Raw genomic sequence first — 9,659 nt, forward strand, 5'->3', positions numbered from 1 at the left:
AGTCTGGGTCACCACCTCAAAAGGAGGTAGTACATAACATACACGATGTTAAGTAAGGGATAATGTATTTATAAAGAGAAGAGAGCCGCTTATTACACGGCTAAAAAGATTTGTTTTTACCATGTTGAAATTAATGCTGAAGTCTTCCATTATAACACGCGGTGGTTAAGTGTTTTCAGTCACAAGATGGCGCCAGACAGTCAACGATAGCGGAGTGACTCGTTAAGCATATAAGTAGTACCGGTCAAGATAACTTGTAGTACCCGGATGAGCCGTGTGTTATTCAATTTGGCGGTTGTTATCTGGGAATAACATACAGCTGGATGGCGCGATTGACCAATCAGAATCAAGTATTCCACAGAGCCGTGTAATAATATATTAACTGCGCAGTGTGAGATTCATTGGTAACACAACTTTGTGAGATCGCGATGAACAAAGAGTGACAGCTTTTTAGTGGTTATGAGCGCTCTTTGCGAGCTTTCTAGGCAATCAATTTAAAATGTAGAACGTTTTTTGGCCACACACACACACACACACGTTGCAAAGTTTCGGGAATGACACCTGCATATTTATGCGGGATTCGCTCTGGAAGTAGCAGTGTTTGACATGGTGATAACCATAGCAATAGACGGGACAAAATATGTGAAAAATGTGCATTAAGACTAGAGCACCTTCACTAATTTCAGAAGCACCCTCAGTGATTATTTCTGGAACCTCATTGATACACTTTTGATGTATAACTATATACAAAAACAACAAAATACAAATGCACTAAATAAAATAATTTAATAAATGCATATTTACAATTTAAGCACTTAACTAAAATAAGTATTAATAAAATAAATAACTAGAAAAGGCTAGAAAAGGCTGACTATATTCAGCTTGCTTCCATTTAGTGAGAAAAGCCTACTCTTCACCTGAATTAGAAAAAAAAGCTCCTCTGGTCTTCAGTGATGCGAGGACAACGTTTGAGCGTACTTGTAATATCTGTGTGAGAGCAGAGCCAATTCATAAAAGAACAATGCATATTTAAAAGCACATGTCCAGTTTTGTGTGAGTGAAGGAAATCTGCTTGCGAGTGGAGGAGATTTGTGCTCGTGCATTAGGCCTACATGGATCACGTCACATTATGCACTCTCGACATTGTCATGTCAAGTCGTGGCCTAATGGTTAGAGAGTCGGACTTGTAACCCAAAGGTTCTCGTACCGGCAGGGATTGTAGCAGCCTATTGCAAGACATCTGGTAAGGGGTGCACCTGGGGTGGCCAGCCAAATTTCCGGGGGGGTGCCACCACGTAGACACGCCCCTGCTGTGAGCTCAATATATAATCAGATATTATCCAACAGCTTTAACTTGATGATGATACATTTGTTTCATCATTGCGTTTTGAACTCTCTATCGACTGAAAGCCAGTTTATTGTCCTCTAGCGACACCTACTGTTATGTTAACGCAAACTGCAATATTTACATCCAGTTTAACCATAAACTTGTACAGGTTATCTAAGTAATCTTGCTTTTTTGTTGGACTTCAGTTAGATATTACGTCTACATCCCACAGCTTTATTCATGATCGTACAATTATATTATATACTTTTGAAGGTCTATCTTTTGATATTTCACTTTAAACTTTTTAGAACTTCTCTTTTTTTTAAAAAGTTGATTAAATCTTTTTAAAGACCAACTTGTTAGTAAAGACTGTGAATAAAGATTTTGACCGAATTCTGTTCAAAAGTGAAAGTTGGTGTTGCCAAAATAACCTTGTTAAAACACATCCTGCTTCTCTAAAACTCTGCAACAGTGTCTGAAAATAATTTCGAAAGTTGTTTCGAAAGTCTTTGGGGTTCATAAACTGAGCAAAAGATAGGTCTGCCCTGCCCTGTGGTAATAACTTTTGCTTATGCATTACCCGGAAATGTTACTTTAAGAATCAGAAAAGGTTTACCTTATGAATATTAATTACGTCCAGATGACGTTGAAACCCCCTCAGGTCTAGAAGGGACGTCAAATCACTTCCCTAATTAATATTTATTATTTATTTTTAATCAAACCTTAAGTAAACCGTTTTTATATTATTATTGTTATTATTATTATTATGTTATTAAATAATATGACAAAAGTGTACAAATACTGGATAAACACGTATTCAGTTAATGAACTTTGATTTGTATTTATGTAAACGAAGCATGCATAAAAACACATTATAAAATAACATTTCGTAGTAGAGAAAAATCCAACGGCGCAAAGAATACTAGAAAAAACTTCGCCTTTCGCGTTTGCCTTTCAGCCAATCAAATCGTCGAACGTCACTGTATGTAATTAATATTCATGAGCCGTGCCTTCTTCCCGGTAGGATTCAACGCTTGGACGGTCGAGCCGCCGCAGGTGAGTCAAAATCGCAGAGAAATAAACAAGGACGTACAACTGTTTTGAAAGGATCCTAAACTGGCTTACAAGGTAATTGTTCATCTGATTAACTTCAATCACAGAGATGTCCTGTCAGTCGATTAATTACTAAACCAGAAAAATGTACTTTAGTGAGCGTTGCACAGCTTGAAGGAGAGGGAAACAAGCTAATGTGAACTTGTGTTGATGTGATGTGCTAAAGTTGTATAAAGTTGTTACAGTGAATACATGGTTTCTGCATGTTTAGATAGATAGATAGATAGATTAAACTTGTTTTTACAATGTTTTAAACTGTTTTCACAAACCGGGATCTTGAAAAATAACAATAACAATAACGTACATGTATGTATATTTAAGTTGCCGTCAAATTAGAGTCACGTTTTCTGAATTTTGGGTCTTTAATATGTTTATTCCAGGTTATAGATAATGAGCACATGCCAATACATGTCTAAAACGTGTTACGACATGCTTTGCCATGTTTTTTTCACATACCATGGTAAGCTATGTGAAGATGATGATCTGTACTCATTTACTGTACCATAGTATATATCAATCATCTGAAACAATCACTGTACCATGGTACCAGTTTTGTATGTAGATTTGGAGTACCATACTGTAAATACCACTCACTGTACATGGAATTCAGTAGCATTACTACAGCAGTTTTATAAAGACAGGGTGCTTTTTCGGTCTTTTTCCGATTTTCTCACTGCAAAGCTGTAATATTACATGCCACTAGTATAATTGTCTTTCTTTTTAGTGTCGTTTTGTGGTTTGTGCTTTGCTTGCTAAGTTTAAGCATTGTTTTTTCTGTTAAAAGCGCCGTCTCCTTTGCAGACGCGTGAAAGCCACACTGAGCCTGTTTCCTGAGATAAAGCCCCTTGGGATGTTGCAGAAACTTGTTGGTGGTGACATCGTGTTTGTGTAGTGTTGGGTAACTCAACTTTTCACATAGCTGAAACTGATGACTGATCACCTTGTGAGTGCAGGGGGAAATTCTGCATTATAAAATGATGTAGATTTCTTACCCAAAACTCTCAGAAAAAAGGTACAAAAGCTGTCTCTGGGGCGGTACCTTTTCAAAAGGTGCACCCTTTGTATCTAAGGGGTCCATAGTGGTACCTTAAAAGTACATATTAGTACCTAAAGTTTACATATTTATACCTAAATGTTCTTATGTATCTTTTTTGTAAAGCTACTCCCCAGTGACAGCTTATGTACCTTTTTTATGAGAGTGAACTTACTGTTCTAAATCTGTCTTAACCCTGGGACTTTAATCTTTGCTTATGTATATTGCTGTATTTATTAACAGTGGCTGTTATCAAGATTGCATCATAGACTGTTCTCTTTAAGTTTGTGTCATGATTTTATGAATTAACAGCATATATCCGTGTGGTACGTGCTCCGTCCCATGTGGATTTGAAAATGGAACACCTCTTATAGTCATGAATGGATGAATCTCACAAAACCTGTCAAGAACATGTCCGGGTCACATTTCTCCCAAAGTTAGTTTTTGATGAGGGTTTCTGACTGAAATATGTATCTAATTAAGTTTCTTAATGTGTATGTGACTGTGTGCAGAGCTTTCTCCAACTTTATGACCCCAAAATAATATATGTGACCCTGGACCACAAAACCAGTCATAAGGGTCAATTTTTCGAAATAGTGATTTATACACAGTGTTGGGAGTAATGCATTACAAAAGTAATAATATTACAGTAGTATATTACTTTTTGCTGTAACGCAGTAATATACAGGATCACATTAAATACATTTTACCCCATGTTGTAATTTTTAAAATGTGTAACAATTCAGCAAGCTATTAATGCAGTAAACCATAATAGTTATTGTTGTTTATTCTTTATACTGATCTGATATTCCTAAAAGCTTAATTTTCTTAACATAATAATAAAAAATAATTTATTGAAATAATAAATTAGGTTAGATTTTGGGCTGAAATTGAGTTTCCTGCTGCCTTAGAGATCTCATATCTGACGCTGCAGCTGTTTAGTTTAGTTTACAGCATATGAAGCTACATAATAAGATCAGCAGTTCACTATGCATGTGCTTATAATAAGGGCACAGATTTGCACCTTCCATGCAGAATCAATAAACTTTATAAATTTTATAAGTAGTGATGGCGATAGTTTAAGGGTGAATTCTACAAAAACCTGGCAAGATCACATTTCATGCACAAAAAAGGGAAGAAAAAAAATACATAAAGAAAAAAAAAAAAGCTTTTTTTCTTTTGTATTATGAGATTATTTTTTGTCATAATTTACCCCCATGAAATCTAGCTAATTATTGTAATGCATCTGGACATTTCACTTAAGTTTTGTGATTCTCATTATTCTTATTGGTGAATGCAGTTCATTTTTACTATATTGAATTATTTTCACTTTAAAAAAAAAAAAAAAAATTTAAATAAATAAATGTGTATTTTTATATTAAAGACAATTCTTCATGTAGTTTTTAAATATTACTTAAATATTGTATTATTATTATTACTTTAATATTTATTATGATTATATTTTTTGGAGAGTGAAATATGGCGTGGAAATATTATTGACAGGTTTTTGTGAGATCCACCCACTCGATTTATGAGAGGTGTTAATATGTGTCATGATTGGCATGCTGTACCTGAAAAGATGTGTGTGTGTGTGTCTCACATCTGTTCCTCATATCACAGGCCTTTATGTTCAAACAACAGCAAAACCGACATGCTGTCAACTGACTCATTTAAACTCTGTCAGTCAGTATCCCTACCATTTGTTAAGTGTTAACATGAACAAGACATGACTTTGTTTGTTTCCAGGAAGTGATGTGTGAGAGATTATTGTCTGTGTTACATGCTGCGTGACCGTAAAGCATTCGGGAAGTGCTGCAACATTTGTTTGAAGCAATTTGTTGGCACACAGTGGGCTGATTATGGGGTTTGAACACGAAAACCACCTGAAATCACGTGCTGTTTTTCACACAGAAAGAGTAACAAGACGTCACCCTAAAAAAGGAGTTACAGTATTGAATTAACCTCACTTTAGCAATGCATTCTACATTACAATCAGTGTTTTCTTAAACTCTTAACATCAATGATGCTTTAGATCATAAAACAACACATTGTTCTGCAAATTTCTAGGACTTTGTCCTTGATGTTTATCATTTCAACACACTGAAAAGTTGAACTGTGAACCAAGAAGTAATCTGACGTCATTAGAGATGAGGTAAAACAGGGAAATCTTTAATTAAAACAGGGATGTCACAAGATGCAGTATTGAGTCTGTCCTCATTAATACCATATGTGTTAGTTACAAGCCTCTGTTTTAAAGGAAGTACTTACAGTAGCTCAGCACACTAAGAGTCAGACCAGAGATGCTGCGAAGTGTGTATCATTTCACTTTATCCTCTTAACTCAAGTTTAAACTGCATTTAAGCATTTAAAGGTAAGAGTTTATCAGTTTATATGCGACTAGTAATTCTAATGTGGTACTAGATAAGTTATTTAGGATGCTAAATTTAAACATTATTAAAATGCTTTCACTTTTCATATGTGATTGAATTGAAAGTGAACTTGCTTGTTTAACTTGCATGGCTTTTTGCAATCATCTTTCCACAAGTGATGTATTTATTGTATCAAAGAGAAAGAATGTCCAACATGACTGAAGGCAAAATTTGTGCTTTGTAAGAATCTGCATGTGATCCAGAGAGTTTGTAATGACGCGGACACCTTGCATTCATGAAACCCACAAGAATCGCAGGTGTCACTGAGTGTTGTGTTAAAATAGTCTTGCTTCAATTACACTCATCAGTGTGGGCTGGAAATCTAAATTTACACGTACATTACTGTCACATGAAACACTTAGCAATATATTCCACCGTGTTTTTTTGTACAGCCTGCAGCCAGTGACTCACTTGACGTGATGTTATGCAGTAGTACCGGTGTGCACTCGCTTGCTTGCTTGTTGTTGTAAACTAACCTAAATCTAGTTTTGTGACATATCATTAGTATTAACTGCTGTCCGTTTATGTGAACTCACGGGGTTAACTTTACAATGCATTGTTGCCTGCTAAAAGTTGTGGAATTTGATTCCATGAAGCTCATTCAGGCTGAACAGTGTGCTATGCTTTTGTTTAGGCACTCGTCTCTGCAATTGAATTGAGTCTTTCGTTTGTTGTAAGTTTATTTTGTTTATTATAGTAATGTTTGTTGTCTTGTGCAAACATGTAGAACATTTTATTTTAATATACAGGTGTGTGTGTGTATACGTGTATAAATATAAATATTTATTTATGATAATTGTGTGTATATATATATATATATATATATATATAATATTGTGTGTTTGTGTAAATATATAGGCCTATATAACAGAAATATATACACTGCCATTCAAAAGTTTGGAATTAGTAAGATTTTTATAGTTTTTTTTTTTTTTTACAGAATTTTCTTATGCTCATCAAAGCTGCATTTATTTGATCAAAAAAAAAAAAAAACAGTATTATGAAATATTATTGCAATTTATAACAGTATTAATATACTTTAAAATCTATTTTATTCCTGTGATGCAAAGCTGAATTTTCATCAGCCATTACTCCAGTCTTCAGTGTCACATGATCTTTCAGAAATCATTCTGATATGCTGATTCATTATCAATGTTGGAAACTATTGTTGCTGCTTAAGATTCTTTAAAATGATCAGGTTTTTCAGAATTCTTTGATGAATTAAAATAAAAACTTTTATTCAAAATAGAAGTCTTTTGTAACAATGTACAGTACACTATCATTCAAAAGTTTGGGGTCAGTAAATATTTTTTCTCTCTTTTTTGAAAGAAATTAATGTTTATTTACTGGACCAAGGATGTGTTAAATTGATAAAAAAGTGATAGTAAAAACTTCTGCTGAAATACTGTTAATCTTCATCGCTCAAAATTTGAAGGAATATTAGCAGTGAATACACCACTGTTCTACTAGCATGTTTTACAAAATATCCAAGGTGCTTCAACAAAAACCTTCATTTTGTGGAAAACACAGGGCTCAAAATTAGAGAACAGTAACCACTGTAGCATGAAAGAAGATTACATCTAAAATATTTGAGCGTTACAGCTGTCAAAAGTTAGTCGGAAGTGTAGAGGCCCTTGCTTTTGAATGATTTCAGGCTTTCAGCAGATCCGCAGCCGCAGGACATCACCAGTTTCTCACACTGCGCTGGTGGGATCTTGGTCCACTCTTCTTCCACTCTCTTCCATAGTTTGCTAACTGTAGTGGGTTTCTTAGCTGTAAATTTCTTGTTCTTTCTGCTGATGAGAGGCTTGGTCATTGCAGACTAGGCATTTGAAGCAAAAAAAGAATGGTGTGATATTAGCTTTGTGAAATTATCACATAAAACTGCATAAAAACAGCAGACGGGCTGAATGAGAACGCAAATTCTCTCTCTGACAGCAGGTGGCGCTCATGGGACAGCAGCGATGCAGCGGGGGGTTTTTTTTGTTTAGTTTTTTTCCTGCTGTAAACAAAGCAGCACTGTACGTATAAACACTACTTTTACATGCATTGTACAGAGTTAAGATGAAAAGGAAATACCATCTAAACTTGTCAGTTCCCCTCAGATATATTCATATTATAAATACCCACCCCCAATTGTATCGCGATTCATTTAACATCTCATCTGACTTGAATTATCACATTTTCAACCAGCTCGGAGTGCATCCCTTACATGTTGTCTTACATTCAGGGTTTGAAATTAACTTTTTCACTCACCAGCCAATTTGGCTACTAAATTTTTAAGTTACCGGCCATTCATAATTTCTACTAGCCAAAAAAATGAAACGAATAAATTATATTGTAGGTTGTTTTCTAATTTTGATCTCCACTATATATTACTGTTGTTGTCATATTTTATAGATCAGGAGTTTTTAAAGTCTTAATCTGCACTGTCACAAATGAAGGACTTAAAAGTAGGGATGCGCCGATCCGATATTCGTATCGGCTCAGATAGTGCCATTTTTCTCGGATCGGGTATCGGTCAGAGAGGGCCGATCCATTAGGAAAGAGTGGATGAACTTAAAAACTTAAAAATAAAGTTCCAGACCGTGACAGTAAGAACTTGGTCCTTTGTTCACTTCATTTTACCGTGGACTCGTTTACAAACAAGGCACAATTTGACACGGGATTTTCAGAAAGACTGAAACTAAAAGACGATGCTGTGTCTGCTATATTGGATCCGACAGTAATGTCGCACCACACAAGTGTGAGTAAATGTTTTCATTACGTGATCACTATTACTTTGTCTGTTATTACAGATCGTTTGATCTGTATTTGATGAGTATTTATGTGTTTTTAACTTAAATCACAGCAGCGTCCATCTGTGAGAAATATAGACTGTCAAATAGGGGAGCTCCGATCAGGATTTTTGAGGCCGATCACAGAAAGCAGTATCTGCCGATACGATCACCGATACCGATCTTTTTAAAGCCTTCTTTTTATCATGTAGAATTATTTATAGTAAAACTCCAATCAGGAATTTTAGACATTTATTCAGGGCCTGAATTTCATTTTTGAAAATGAATTCCCCTCTTAGGTGACTCTTGTAAGAGGGGATTTTTTTTTTATTTGAGGGGTGGATGGGGCATTTTTTAGACATTTTTCAAAAATATATATTTATCTCACCTAAATGTTTGATCATGCACTGCATTTTTGTTTTTACAATCATGCAATTGTTGCACAATAGCTTACACACAGCGCAAGCCAGATTTTGTGAGCTGTATATGAGGTTCACACATACTCTGTTTGCAGTGCGTATGCAGTCTCTGTGCAGTATGTAAGCGGTGCAGAAGCAGCAGGTGCGCACTGTGCTTTCACACAGGAGTCTGCAACTGATCCGTGGCTGTTTAATACAAACACAACATTTATCTATTATTTTGATTTCAAATCCAAACATTGTTACTTAAAATGCTTTTTCAGCATTGTGATTCTTTTTTTACACAGTGCAGTAATACAATCTTTCATAGACGTGTTTAAACGCAATAAATGTAAGAAACACATTATTCAATGCTTTTTACTTTTGCATTTACTTCTAGATTGATATATTAAGTTGCTCAAGCAAGTGGCAAAACATTTAAACTACTTTGTAGATTTAACCATTCTAAATTAAAACTTACCATAGACAGCAACAGTCAGCACTACTGCCTTTTCTTTAGCATTTAAATCTTTATTACAATTAATCCTGTGGTTCATAAAGAACTTTGTTTTCCTACCTCCA

General features: G+C 35.0%; 1 protein-coding gene across 1 annotated transcript in view; it reads left to right on the top strand.

Moving 5' to 3' along the window:
* The first annotated feature begins 2,358 nt into the window (after positions 1 to 2,358).
* Positions 2,359 to 9,659, top strand: part of LOC107754885 (protein-methionine sulfoxide oxidase mical1-like) — a 40,763-nt gene continuing 33,462 nt past the window's right edge. Inside the window, exon 1 of the mRNA XM_016571495.1 lies at positions 2,359 to 2,455. The gene's annotated coding sequence lies outside the window, so the exon portion shown is untranslated. The remainder of the gene's footprint in view (positions 2,456 to 9,659) is intronic.

This window comes from Sinocyclocheilus rhinocerous, unplaced genomic scaffold (assembly GCF_001515625.1).
Source record: "Sinocyclocheilus rhinocerous isolate Xijiao unplaced genomic scaffold, SAMN03320098_v1.1 scaffold2788, whole genome shotgun sequence".
In the NCBI taxonomy this organism is placed as follows: Eukaryota; Metazoa; Chordata; class Actinopteri; order Cypriniformes; family Cyprinidae; genus Sinocyclocheilus; species Sinocyclocheilus rhinocerous.